Source organism: Molossus molossus, unplaced genomic scaffold (assembly GCF_014108415.1).
Source record: "Molossus molossus isolate mMolMol1 unplaced genomic scaffold, mMolMol1.p scaffold_m16_p_11, whole genome shotgun sequence".
Taxonomy (NCBI): Eukaryota; Metazoa; Chordata; class Mammalia; order Chiroptera; family Molossidae; genus Molossus; species Molossus molossus.
Genome location: NW_023425346.1, coordinates 20637314 through 20651526, shown reverse-complemented (window position 1 = coordinate 20651526; position 14213 = coordinate 20637314). Strand labels below are relative to the sequence as shown.

Here is a 14213-nt window from a genome sequence, read left to right as displayed (position 1 = left end):
TATTTTCCCCACACTCTGGATCAATAAGTTTGGTGCTCACGGGGGCATCTGTCTCTGAGTTCATGTCTATCTCTATGCTTTCCTTAAAACTTTGCCCCTTGTGCCCTGGCCAGTTTGGCTCAGCGGTTGGAACATTGGCCTGTGGACCAGAGAGTCCCGGGTTCAGTTCCCACTAAGGGCATGGACCTTGGTTGCAGTTTGTCCCTGGCCCAAGTTGGGGTTGTGTGGGTGGCAACCAGTCAATGTGTCTCTCTCACATCAATGTTTCTCTCTCTCTCTTCCCCCTTCTCTCCCTCCTGCTCTGTCTGAAAACAAACAAACAAACAAAAAAACTTTGCTCCTTGTAACTTCTTCTTTACACTTCAAAGTCTCCTAGGAAGAGGAATATGGCTTCATACTAAACAAAATTTTCCTTTGTCCCCTGTGCAGTAAACAGGGTATCTTTCATAAAGGATTGCTATATTTGCTACTAATAAATCCTAGTTAAATTTCCTTTCACTTACCCATGTCTTCCTCAATTTCCAAAGGTTGATATTCCAATCACAACTTTATTTTGGAACTGTTCTTTTTGGCAAAGCCCCATACATTTCAATCTCTTCCAGTTTACATTTCGTCCAAAATTGCCCATTTTGCATGTCTCAATCTTCAGTAGTTATTTTGGCAGTTGTAAAAGACAGAATCAAAATGGCAAGATCACGGGAGTTTTGCCAATCCATTCTTGGCGTCTCTAATATATTAAGATTCTTCTTTTAATCATCACAATAAAAAAAGACTGGAAACTATCCATTGGATTTAACAACTGGGAAGTAATTCGTGACCTGGGCAAGAACTATTTCAGTTGGAACAGTGTGGGGCAGAACCCAGGCTGGGTAACTTGAAGAGTGAATTACAGAAAGTGATAAAGTCTGCTAGTTTGGGAAGGTATCATTTGAAAGGAAGGCAAGAGACAAGGAGTTAAGTAGAAGGGGAATCAAGAGTAAATTCTTTGCTTTAAATGGGAAAGACTTGGACTTGCATATTCTACCTATGAACTTCTAATGTGCATTATACCTAGCATGAAATTTCACTATTATTACCCACTGCTTCATTTCTCTCCCATTCATTCTTGCTCCTTTTAAATGAAGTTTCTCTAAGTCCAGAGAATGCATCATCTGATTGAGTCATGCAGATGTCTTTCCTTTGCAACTGGCTCAACCTCTGGGGCAGCTTGTGTTCTTTCCAAGGCCGTTCCTCCACTCCCTTCTAATCGACTCATCTGTTGGTTTCAATTAAATGACATTTCTGGGCATATGTCTAGTCTCAACAGCTGAGAATGCTTTTCACCTTTCAGTTGAATAATTTCCTTCCTTTGTTCCTCTTTTCCTGACATTTCTCATCTTGCATTTGCTATCACTTTCCTATCATTCAAATATGCACGATATTTGTACACATGCACCTTACCAAATTTCCATCATTCTATCTTAAGCCTTCACAGCAAGAATGATTTCATACTATTTTAAGCATCTCTTAGCTTTTAGTTCTTGGGACTGATTGACTACTTTGCTATTTCAGATGCTTTTATCTTGTAGGCATTTACCAAACATCTATGCTTGCCAACCAACCCTGTTGCCAGATCAATGGGTAATTCTGCCCCTGTGTACATTTCCCCGCCACACACTGACACATGCCAAGACAAAACTGTTTACCTTAGATTACAAGGATTTGGGTCTTACTTTATTTAGTCTGTGAGCATCACAAGTTTTCAAAACACAGAATTTGAGAATGGGATAAAGTTCTCTGCAGACCAGTAATCCAGGGATAAGCTAATCTGCCCACGCTGCCAGGCTGCAGGAGGGTTTATTGTTGTTTTTTTGAATTCATCTTGGAGAGGATTCACAAGCAATGGACTTCCAAACACTATATGACACAGATTTTATGTTAAAGAGAACACAAACGACCAGTTTTAAGACTAGCGTGTGTAACACAGAATCATAAATGATGTTGGGAAAGCGGTAAGAAAAGCAAACAGGTCGACAGGCAGCCCAATTTCTTCCTCCCCATGCTGAATCTACTAATCCAGAAAACTCCACAGGTGCAATCTTATCTTTGAAGCATTCTTTTGTTTCCTACTTTCACATGAATTCCATGAAAGTCCTCAAGGGCATGGCCAGTTCTTGGGAATGGCTGTCCACCTCACTGGGCCAAGCGCAGTGCATTGCATACCATAGAAAACAGTACGTAACCACTGGCTAAATTTTCCTTGAGGAACATAGCAGGGTGAGAAGAATTATTTTAATCTATGCAAGTGTACTGAAGTCCTTGCCTGTAAAATGTTAAAGAAATGTCTCCCTGATGCCCTTGCTATTTACATCAACGCCTCTGTAGCTGGTCAAATAGCCAAAGTAGCAACGAAGCACCTCCTGTAGCTTGATAAGCTAATCAAAGGGTGCTCCACCTCTGTAGGTTATATATAACCTTGCCAAATCATTAGCTGATTTATATTGCTCACAAATACAAAGTGTTCGTCCCGATACAGGTTAGCTCTATATTCTTCAATAGTCATTGGAACCCCAAATGCAGACATATGTAAATATATTTCTTTGTTGTTGTTGTTAATCCTTAACAAGGATACTTTTCCACTGGTTTTTAGAGATAGTGGAAAGAAGGGAGGGGGAGAGTGAGAGAGAGACATCAATTGGTTGCCTCCCTCACGACCCCAGCTGGGGTGAGGATTGAACCTGCAACCCAGGTACATGCCCTTGATAGGGAATCAAACCTGAGACCTTTGGCACATGGGCTGACAGGCTAACTGCTCAGCCACACCAGTCAGGGCTGTAAATATGTTTCTTATCCCACCCTACTCCCTACCTCTCATATGCACACTTATAAGGATTACGTATTAGCATTATTGAATGTCAAGACTCTTCATCCTCAAAACAGATTTTTTTGGTCCTCTGAAGGAATTTGCGACTGAAGTTAAATCCTGATATGACCCTGGCATGCTGAAAAGAGAGGCCCACACTTGCTTCAGGTTAAAAACCATCTTTTTCAACTGCAGCTAAGCTGTTAGAAGTTACCAACTGCACTCAGCAGAGCAGATCCAGCCAGGGATTAGCAAAGGGACTGGGAAGAGACTTCATTCATCTTCATTATTTAGAATGAGATTTTTATACAGGTGGTCCCATTATAAATACAGAGTTAAAGCTATATTTTAATTCACACATATAAATTAAATCAATGTACCCTTTTCATTCAATTTAACACATACCTATTGTATATACCCATTCTCTGCAAGGTGCTGAAGGTCCAAATATAAATAAGACGCAGTCTCTGCTTTTATTTAGTAAAATCTCATATATGTCTGAACAAGGTGCTTTGGCTTTGCCAAGGCAGAGGAGGTGCATGTCGCGTTTTCCCAGTCAGATTGCAAATTCCTGGGAAATAGGGCTGGTGTCACATAGCTGCTGTCATCCCCTCTGCACCATGGATGCAGTAGGTGCTCAATAAGTACTTTTTGACTGTATTCATATAGCTTACACACAAATGCATCTTGCAATTTCTATTGGTTTGTCTCATTGCGTGAAAACTGCTTAGTTGTTTAAAAAAAAAAAACAAAAAACACCTGAAAGATGAGCTGCACTGGGGATATAATATATCCACAAGCATCATATTTTAATTCCACTGACTCTATAATCCAAATGAAATATCTAATATTTATGAACATAATATTAGATAACACATCCTTAGAGTCTGTGAAGGAATTTCCTCCCTATGAAGTTTAACATTTTTCTTTGTTTCCAGTTGAAGCCTTCCTTCTTCTTAATACTTTCTTTTAAATGAGCAACAAGTCAGATTTAAGCTATCGTGTAATATGTCCCTCACCTCCAGACAGAGACTTGGAATTATTAAAATGTTTCATACTACCATGTACAGCTGAATAGAGTTTGCCCTTACAAAGGAAACACAGGACTTTTTATATGTAACACACAATCAAAGGCAGGTCACACTCCGCTTTTTCAATGGAAGCATTCCACAGCCCAGAGGGTCAGTTACTGCCAGAAATCCGACTTGAGAAAAGCCCTTCGGATAACTGAGAAGAATTCTGCCTGCCAGGAAATGAATCAAACCTACCAAAAAAATTACCACAATTTGATCAGAAACATCATTTTGGTGAGCCATGTGTCATTTCTGATTGCAGTAATCACAGTAAAGATATAGAAAAAGACGGAAAAGTACCCACCACATGTAAGTGAGAAAAACTGGTTATGTTCGACCGTAGTTAAAGGTTATTTTTCCCCTTCATTGTTACCAGAGATGAGTAGGCCCTAGGCTACGCCCCTTTCACATGCACCAAGCTTCACACGTACACCAGCAAACCAAAACCAAACAAAGATGACAAAAATGGCACTATTCAGCCTATAAACAAGAAGGGCACAGTGATTCCACAAGGTGCACCCATAGTTGTGAAGTGTAAACAATCCTGATACGTCCTGTCTTCACCAACAAAAGGCACTTATTTTTTCATATACGATACGGACAAATCTTTTTATCTTGTGAATGTGTTCCTGAGAGAAGACATAAAAGTGTTTTAAGTCTTTTATTTAAGAGATTATTTGTGCTGATATATAAGGGTGAAGTTAATAAATAGATGAATGGGATCACATGTGCAAAGACTGATGCTCTAGGCCTTGGAAGGAAACTGGCAGGCGATAGACAGCCAGTAGAATGGAACTGTCCATGGTGCGAGTTCTTGGCCTGTCTCCTGTGGCGGCCACGGTCACGTGTAGCTGGCTATTGAGAAAAGGCTAGTCTGACTTGAGAAGTGCTTGCAAGTGTAACATGCAGACTGGATTTCAAGGACTTAGTACAAAAAAATCTAAAACATCTCATTAATAACTGTTTCATAATCAATATGTGTCAAAATTATAATATCCTAGCTATAAGAGGCTAGTAAAATATATTATTATAGTTAACTTCCTTTTTTTTTTCCTTTTTACAATATTGCCACCAGAAAATTTAAGATATGATATATGAAGTGTATGTGTGACTCACTCCCCTAGAATCAGATTGCCCGAGATCAGATCCTGACCCGGAGCAATTCACTGACTATTTCTGCATCTGCAGAATGGGAAGAATAACAACACAATCAACACCAAGCTTTTTGAGAGGATTTCATATGTAGCACAGCGTCTGGCACATAGTATAAGTTCAATGAATCTGTTCTTAACATCCCATGCACATGTGCTCTCTGTAGAATACCCTCACATGTACTTGTTCCTCATCTGTATAAATACCCCCAACGATGGGAATGCACATTTCCGTGAGACAGCCTATCACATTCGTAGATAGCTCTGAATGCGAAGAAGTTCATTCCTGGGACAAGTCAACTTAATGTCTTTACAATTTCCAATCGTCTCAACTTCTTTATATATTATCGTACCACAGGCAAGGATAGAAACTGTTTGTACTCCAACAGCACATTTCTACAGAAATTGTTATGAGACATTGGTGTCAGAAATGGGATGTTAACCTGGCGGGCGTGGCTCAGGGGATTGACATCTTTGCATAAACTGGTGGGTCCTGGTTCGATTCCCGGTCAGGGCATATGCCCAGGTTTCGAGCTCGATCCCCAGAAGGAGGTGCGCAGGAGGCAGCCGATCGATGTACCTCTCTCACGTCGATGTTGCTATCTCTCTCTCCCTTTCTCTCTCTAAAAAAATCAATAAAAACTATTTAAAGAAAAAAAGAAATGGGGATGTTATATATTTCTATGGAAGTTCACATCAGGGCACCTCATGCTGACCCAGCAAAACAGACCTTCAGAAACACGGTCTCTCATACATGCTTCACCAAAGAATCATCCTTCTCCTCTTAGCAAAGCTGTCCCCGTCCACCAAGGACATTTCCCTGTGGAGAAGCGCATGGAACAAAGAGGACAGACTAGAGGAGGGGACTCACCTGGCCAGATCGCTCAGCCCCATCCCTGGAGTGACCAAGGCCACTGCCAGTCCACTCACACTCACGTCCGAAGTCTGCTTTGCCCCTTTCCTGCTCTCTGTGCTAATTTCAAAAGCTAATGCTGTGCGTGTTCAGCAGAACCATTCTGTCTTACTGCTAAGCTGTTAGTGGGAAGGAATAGAGGTGGCTTTCCTAGGTATGTCTGGATTTTCTGAATTCCAGTGATTCCTCAGGAAGCCAACACTTTTACATACAAATGCCTCAAGCTCTTTACAAATCTAAGATATTATAATCTTCATGCATAAGGCTTGTGCCAAAACAAAAATGCAGCCTTTACCCATATTTTCAAGTGATACTTCTACGTCCAGGAAGAAGTGATTCAGCAATACTCTGCCAGTCAATCTTCTCCTTTGGGTGAGGATCTGGCACTGAGGGGGAGAGAAAGAGAGAGAGCATGTGTGTGTGTGTGTGTGTGTGTGTGTGTGTGTGTACGTACATGTGCATGCCTCGCTCTTGCATTTGGGAGAAATTGCAGCAGAGGGTAAGACTAAACTCAGTGACCCAAACTTCAGTCCCTAGGGCAGTCTGGTGTATCAGAAGCAAAACGGGCCTGGCAGCCAACAGACTGGAATGCAGATCTTGGCTCTGTGGTTAACCAGCTGCACTGGCCTTACGCCAGGTGCCAAAGGTCCCTCACCCTCTGTTTCATTGTATGAAAAATGGGACTAAATAATAGAACCCGCTTTGCAACTTTATTATGAGGATTAGACATACTGATTCTAATGTAACTAGCCTGCCATGCAGCATGACATAGATAATCAATAAATGACAGCCACTCTTGTTGCCTACCCAGCCACTCTTGTTGGGAAGTCTTGTCTTAGAGATCCTCCAAGGGCTGTTATCACCCAGGCCCCTACTCTGCATCACATTTTCCTCCCAAACATTTTCCAGAATTCTCAGTAGAGAGCGATGCCCTTTCTCATTCAAATCCTTTACTATCAGAACTCCACAAGTAGATGCTAATAGGAAAATAGATTCAATCAAACATTAAAATTAGAATTTACCACCTGAGTTCTTCAGACGGAGAGAAGACCTTGTGAATTGGCACAATCAGAGAGAGCTCAGTGGAAGTATAACTAAAACTGGGTGTTGACTAACAGATAAAATGTGAATAACTGGAGGCCCAGGGCCCAAAGCAGCAATGAGGGCCTTTGAAAATACACATGGGTCACTCTGGCCAGTGTGGGTTGCCCTGGCTGGTGTGGCTCGTTTGGTTGAGTATTATCCTGTGCACCAAAAGGTCGCCAGTTGGATTTCCCATCAGGGCACACACCCAGGTTGCAGGTTCAATCTCCTGTCAGGAAGCAACTGATTGATATCTCTCTCTCTCTCTCTCTCTCTCTCTCTCTCTCTCTCTCTCTATCTATCTCTATCTCCCTCTCTCTCTCTCCCTTTTCCTTCCTCTCCCTCTAAAAATCAATAAAAACATACTTTTTAAAAATAGGTGTGATCCGACCAGTATGGTTTAGTGGTTGAGCATTGACCCATGCACCAAGAGGTCGTCAGTTTGATTCCCAGTCAGGACACATGCCCAGGTTGTGGGCCCGATCCCCAGTGGGAGGCATGCAGGAGGAGGCCAATCAGTGTTCTCTCTCATTGATGTTTTGATCTCTCTCTTCTTCTCAGTCCCTCTCTCTCTAAAATCAATATAGAAAAATAAATAAATATAAATAGGTGCAGGTTTTATGAGTGACTTAAAGGAGAATGACTTTATCGAAGAAGAAGGTGGGTGATGGGAAGTTAATTGGCTGGCATGAGTCAATTTTATGTAAGATCTGAAACACTGTTTAAGAAAGAAGCAAAACGTAAGTTGTAGTTTTCAGGACCCATCCAGCAGTGCTTGCGTTTTAGCTATTAGAGATCCAGAAGAAACAACCAAAGAATTTTCATTAAAGGGCCTGCCAAGTAGTCAACATCCCTTTCTCGTCTGAGACTGGCTGGAAGACATTCCAGTTCATAGAATGGGTCGATTCAGATGAACGAAGCCCCATTAACAATACTTAATCACAAAAATGAATAAAAGTCTATACAAACAAACTGAGTTAATTCTGAAGGCTAGAAATGGAAAAAATAATTGCCCCCCCCCACCAGAAGAGAAAGAAAAAAGCCTATTTAACTCCTCCTCTATGCAGACAGTATAATTAGGTGGTCTGAGACAGCTGTGGGGTGGAAAGAGGTATACAGTCCTGACCGATGACCTGGATAAGAAGTTTGGCTCTGCCCCTTCTCATTAGGATTCAGTATGGTTAGTTTATGTTTCAGGGAAAAAAAATGAAATTGAAGGGAGAGTGGTTTGAAATGAATTGATAACTAAAAGATATCTAGGTAACGGTGGGCTCTTTAGTAATATAAGTATATGCAAATAATATTTAACTGTTTTTAGCAGATATAAAATGTTAGACACAAAAACTTAAAATGTAAGGTTAAGCAGATTTCAGGTTCAACTACTTGATAATGCCAGTGGTTGCACTGATTCATGTTATGGGTGAAAATATCAAGGGATAATATAAAGAATATTTACCAAGTGGCAGGGCTCAAGCACCAAGCAGTCAGAACAGGCTCCCACCACAGCCCTGGAGCAGGTCCCAGCCCCTCAGCCATACCAAGTGGCTGTAACAGGGGAGTGGCCAGTAGGGCGGAGGCTGCAGCAGGCCTTCAGGAAGCTTATAGCAGCACCCACTGTTTATCTACTGGTACAGACGTATTTCAATATTTTGATCACCAGTAAGACTGTCCCAGGGCACACTGGCCAACTCACCCTGAATATGCGTAATATAAGCACAAAAGGCAGAAATCAACAGAGAGCCCAGAGGCAAACTCTGCAAGGAGAGATTAGCCCGAGCCTTGGTCTTGTTATAATTAAAATCTTTCATTTATGTGTACTGCCTGGCATGCTTTTAAAAATAACCACCTGATAAACCCAAAATTAAATTATGCGTTATTGCAAAACTACAATCTAAGACCAGACCACGGCTATGGTGCCTAACTGCCATGAAGCTGAGTGCTTTTCTCAACACTGTATTCTTCCAGAAGTAATGAGCTGTTCCCTATCATCACAGAGGGGCGCGGATCTGCGGCCAAACCCCCACGCAGGCGGTGGGACGCAGCAAGGAGCTCCTCCAGCCCAGGCACTGAAGGATCGTTTGTGCATTAGTTACTCAGGATTCTGTTTTTAGCTGCAGCATATTTAATTACAAGAGGCTCGTAATTAAAATATGCCTAGAGAGGCAAAATCAAAAGCAAGTATCATGTCCCTGGCTGCAAAATACCTAAGTTCCACAATGATAGCCCTTTGTTCCACGGAGGAACAGTTCCACGTTTTTACAGATCCTCGCATCTAGGTCAACGTCCATCCTTTTCTGATCTGAGGACCTCTTTTATTTTAACTTCAAAAAATTCTACAGCTTTCCACATCACAGCAGAGAGTTGTACTTTTTTAGAATTTATTAATTACAAAAATACCAAATGACCAAAAGCTGGTATGAATAGTGATGCTTTTAAATGTAATATGTTTTATTTATTTATTTATTTGTTTTTATTGTTGAAACTATTACAGATGCCCCTCCTTTTTTCCCCTATTGACCCCCTCCTCCCCACTCCCACCCCTTCCTGCCTGTGTCCATTGGTTATGCCTATATGCATATAAGTTCTTTGGTTTATCTCTTCCCAACACCATCCCCCTGCTAGCTGAGGTTTGTTAGTCTGTTCCCTAGTTCCATGTCTCTGGATCTATTTTGATCATCAGCTTATTTTTGTTCATTATATTCCATAGGTGAGATCATGTGATATTTGTCTTTCTCTGCTTGGCTTATTTCACTGAGCATAATACTCTCCAGGTCCCTCCATCTCACCTCAAAAGGTAAGAGATCTTTCTCTCTTACAGCTGCATAGTACTCCACTGTGTACATGTACCACAGATTTGTTATCCACTCCTCTACTGATGGACACTTGAGCCATTTCCAGATCTTAGCTATTGTAAATAGCATGGACAAAAGCATATACACAAACTCTTCAAATGTAGAGTAGTTATTAGTTATTACATACACTCGACAATTTAACTGCTCAGCTTACAAACCAAGCTTGCATTGAACTCTCCACACCAGCAATAACTCTGAGCTCCCAGCAGCCCCAGAACTCTCTTCCACAGCATCTCCAGGGTTGATTCTAAGAGTCAACCAAAAGCCAAGCATGGAATAACTGGATTTCACTAATATTCTAGTTTCCTCTTCAAATGAGGTGCTTGATCTGCTGGCTATAGAATGCTTGTAACAAAGCAAAGGTGGATTACAACTGAAAAAATAACGAAGTCTTTATATTTTGTATAACTGGCCCACTCCAGGCAACATGGCTCAGAATGAAAGCCTAATCCTAGGAATTCAGTGATTGTGACCCCTATTTCCTCTTTCGTCAAGAGCTACACACGAGCTGGCAGGGAACTGCACCTAATCTTCTTTGTTTGCTTTCATCAGTAGCTACCATTAGCTATGAAAACCACCCATGAAAATGCTAGCAATACACCCACAAAATAATCCCAACTAATGGAGAAGTTTTAAAGGGTGAAGAAAATGTTTTACATCTTGAAGCAAGGGGACCACAGGCTTCCCATCTGCTGCTACACTGATCCCACTCGAACTCACAACTTCTAGAGTTTCAAAATTGAGAGTGGAGTTTAAAAAATCCATCTACTTTCACAGGTTTAACATGTTAATTATCACTTAGATAGTAATCCTGTTAACAGCTCTAAGTTAAGGGCCTGTGTTATATTTAGAAAGCTGCCTGCTGTTGAAGTGGATGCACCTGCTTCTTTTACAGTTACACAGTGAAGAAAGTCTTCTTTCAAAAACACAAAGCACCTATGAGTGATCCTTACTCCAAAAATGCAAAAGCATATCTAAGTAGCTTATGTAAAAAGTTTCTAACTGAAATACCCTCCAGTTAAAGCCCCATCCTTCACACTCTTCTGCAGAGTGTCTCTGAAGCTGTGTTGTTAATGGTGCTGTTCTTTTCTCCACCAAGTAGTATAGTTATCACTACTTAGAATCTTTTAATCTGTTTGTCTTGATTGTGTACTTAATATATTGTATCATTTGTCATCTTGACTCTTAATTCAATAAGACCAGTCAACTATTCTTCATTCTATTCAAACCTTTGAAATGATGTTATTGCCTTAATGCCTAATCTTTATGAAGGTGTGCAGAACAGCAAAATTGCAGGTTTGGCAGGATTTTATTTTCTTTGAAGAAATCATATGACTCCAGCTTCAGTCTGTGGAGTATAATTAAAATGAATTGACATGCTTTGGAGTGTTTTGTCGTTGTTGTTTGGACAGTCCTGTTCGACTAACTTAGCTCCTAATTTTTTATTCTGCTTTTTAAATCTGTTCTTTAAAGACAAACTTTTTTTTTTCAAATGTCAAAACAAGTATTATTCCCTCAGAAACAGGATCTGCAGCAAGTAGACAAGGTCCTAGTAGCCTTCCTAATAAAGTACATTTTAGTTGTACTACCTTTTTATTCTTTACCTTCTTTCTCTCAAAAAGCACACTCAGCAGAGAACAAAAAGGTACCTTTATTTGCCAGTTAATTAATATCAGTCCTCAAACTGTAGAGTCTGCATTATTGTTTTTATGATCAGTAATTACTGTCTACCTCTCTAAGAGTCTTTCTGCTTCTTAGACCTTCAATTCTTTAACAATCAAACACTTTGATTAAACACAATGGGGTGTGAGATGATAGAGGATTAAGAAACATTGTGAAGATCATTTTTCAAGTATCAATTTAAATATTAAGGTAGATATAAAGTAATCCCACGTGGTATGAACCCTCAAAATGGGCTACCAAAGTCCACCAGCAGCAGGCAGTTTTCCCTGGACCACACATCTCCAAGCACTTATCACAGATAATCTCCAGGCTTCAGAACCCCAAATACTTGGCAGGTGTTAGCGCTGCTGGAACTGTTTGTGCTGATGTGCGAGCCTTTCCCACATTTTTTAAGTCAAAAATTGTATCTGTGTATGTTGTAACAGGGACAGAAAAATTATCTTTATGATTCTTAAATATGCGTGAAGAAGAGTTTTCAGTCCTCAACTCCCAGCTGGTAGGTGAAAAACAAACAAACAAACACAGTGCTCAGGAATGGTAGAAATAGGAAGCCAATTCCCAGGAACCTGCTCAGTTGGCTTATCTACCCGCAGGAAACAGAAAACTTTATACAGTTTTCAACGCACAACTACATGAGCATTTTACTCACCATTGGACAGCACTTCTTGATTTGTTTGGTAACATCCTAAGTGGCTTTCACCTTAAGAAAAAAGCTATAGTATATCTATAGCACAGGAAGGCCTCCCTGGAGATCACCGCCACCCAGCTACCCAACAAGCCCATACTATCCAGACGGCCTGAGAGATAAATGTATCACTTTGACATCCAAAAATTGCCTGTCAAAAGGACACTCCAGATGCACGTGTGCACACACAGACACACACAAACACACACCGCCCCCCCACACACACGCACCTGGTTGAGCTGCACCCAGCCTGCATGGGTTACCATTTCCAGGATAATAGAGCACCCGCAGGTTCACTCCTGGAAAACACCAAGAAGGCTCCTCTGGCTTGTTCGTCCCTTACAAGAGCACAAATGCACATAAAGACGGAAAACTGCAGGTCACTAGCAGACCACCCTGGCACCACAAAACCAAGGAGTCTACCAGAGAACATGCCAGGTACCACTCCACCTTGACCATACAGAATGGAGGAATGGAACTAAATTGTAATATCTCTTAAGGGAGGCTCTGAATGATTAAAAAAAAAAAAAATAGCATTAGGTCACTGGCCCTTCCCCCGGAAATAAAGACCCCTGCTTGTTTCAAAAAGAGATTGAAAGAGCTTAATGCCCTCCATCCCCAAACACACACTCAAGCTTTCCAACTTCTAGACTCAAACTGTGAGGACTTCCAAAAGTAGAGGTTTCACCTGCTTATTCAAATAACTTGAATACTACCCTACACCCGGGATGTCAGAAAGGAAAGGTGACAGGAGCCTATGGGTAATGCTTTAAAAATTACACGTGTTCTCTTCCTTGCCCCTCACTCTCCTGCTCTGTTCCCAATTTTCTCTTGATGGGCTGCCTAATGTCACGCCAAACCCGAATCCCATTCTCCCCGGCTGGCCCCTCGCCCCCGCGGGGACAGTGGAACCTTAAACTGTTGCTGCAGCCTCCTGACGTTCCACTGAGAAATCAGGGGAAGCTGCAAAACTTCTTGGCTAGCTCGGCCATCCTCCAGAGCCACCGAGCACCCCGCAGGTACGCAGCCCGCACACGGAAAGGGAACCCTGGGTCAACCTGTTTGCAAAGCCACAGCCCGCAGAACTCCCTGCCCTCCCATCCTGGCTCCCAGGTTCCCCTTCAGGATGGGGGACCCAGACTTCCTTCTTCAGTACCCGCCAAAGCAAGCTGGAGTGGAGGGAACAGCGCTCCGCAGCCCCAGTTCCATGACTCAGTCCCCTTGCCTGATTTCTGTGCCCAAGTCTCCATGTGGGGTGCTCGCCCAGCCCCAGGGTCTCGGCGCAGCGCCCTGGCAGCCTGTCCTTCCACAGCCCCCTGCCTCTGGCTGCCAGAAGCGCTGAGAAGCTCCGCCAGCAAGTTCCTGCGTCTGGCTGGGAGAAGGGGTGAGGCAGGCTGTCCAGGGAGGAAAGAGCAAAGTCTGTGCCCCTGGTGAGCCCTCCACCCCGCTCCTGCCCCGATCCCCTGCTGGCCGCAAGCCGGGCATCCCCCGCGCACCCGCACTCACCAGCCTGGCCAGAGCTGCCGCAGCCTCTGGGAGCCACCTCGTCCCGAGCTTCCCAGGCGCAAGAAAGATGGTGGTGTGTGTCGGGAGACCACCCATTCCAGCGTCTGGCAACCCGGTGGTGACTCTGGCTCCTCAGCACTGAAGCAAGAGGAGGAGGAGGACGAGGAAGGAACAGCGCAGTCGGACGCCATCTGCTGTACAACTCTGCGCAGCCATTGGCTGCCTGGTGCGTCCCCAGAGCCGCTGCTCGGCAGTGGGGTGCCACCTTGCTTCTAGCCTCCCCCCGCAGCTGCCCCCCACCTCCCCGCCCCTCGCCCTCTGCCCCTCTGCCTCCTCCGCCCCATCTAAGAGCCAGCGCACCCTCTCCCCACGGGGACAACCGCAGGCTTGCTGGCCTCAACCTTGGCTCCTCCGCCTCCCGAGGC

At 43.0% G+C, this 14213-nt stretch overlaps 1 protein-coding gene across 1 annotated transcript in view; it reads right to left on the bottom strand.

The window, feature by feature from the left end:
* Positions 1-13928, bottom strand: part of THSD7B (thrombospondin type 1 domain containing 7B) — an 848907-nt gene extending 834979 nt beyond the window's left edge. The window contains exon 1 of the mRNA XM_036254339.1: positions 13789-13928. The gene's annotated coding sequence lies outside the window, so the exon portion shown is untranslated. The remainder of the gene's footprint in view (positions 1-13788) is intronic.
* Positions 13929-14213: the final 285 nt, after the last annotated feature.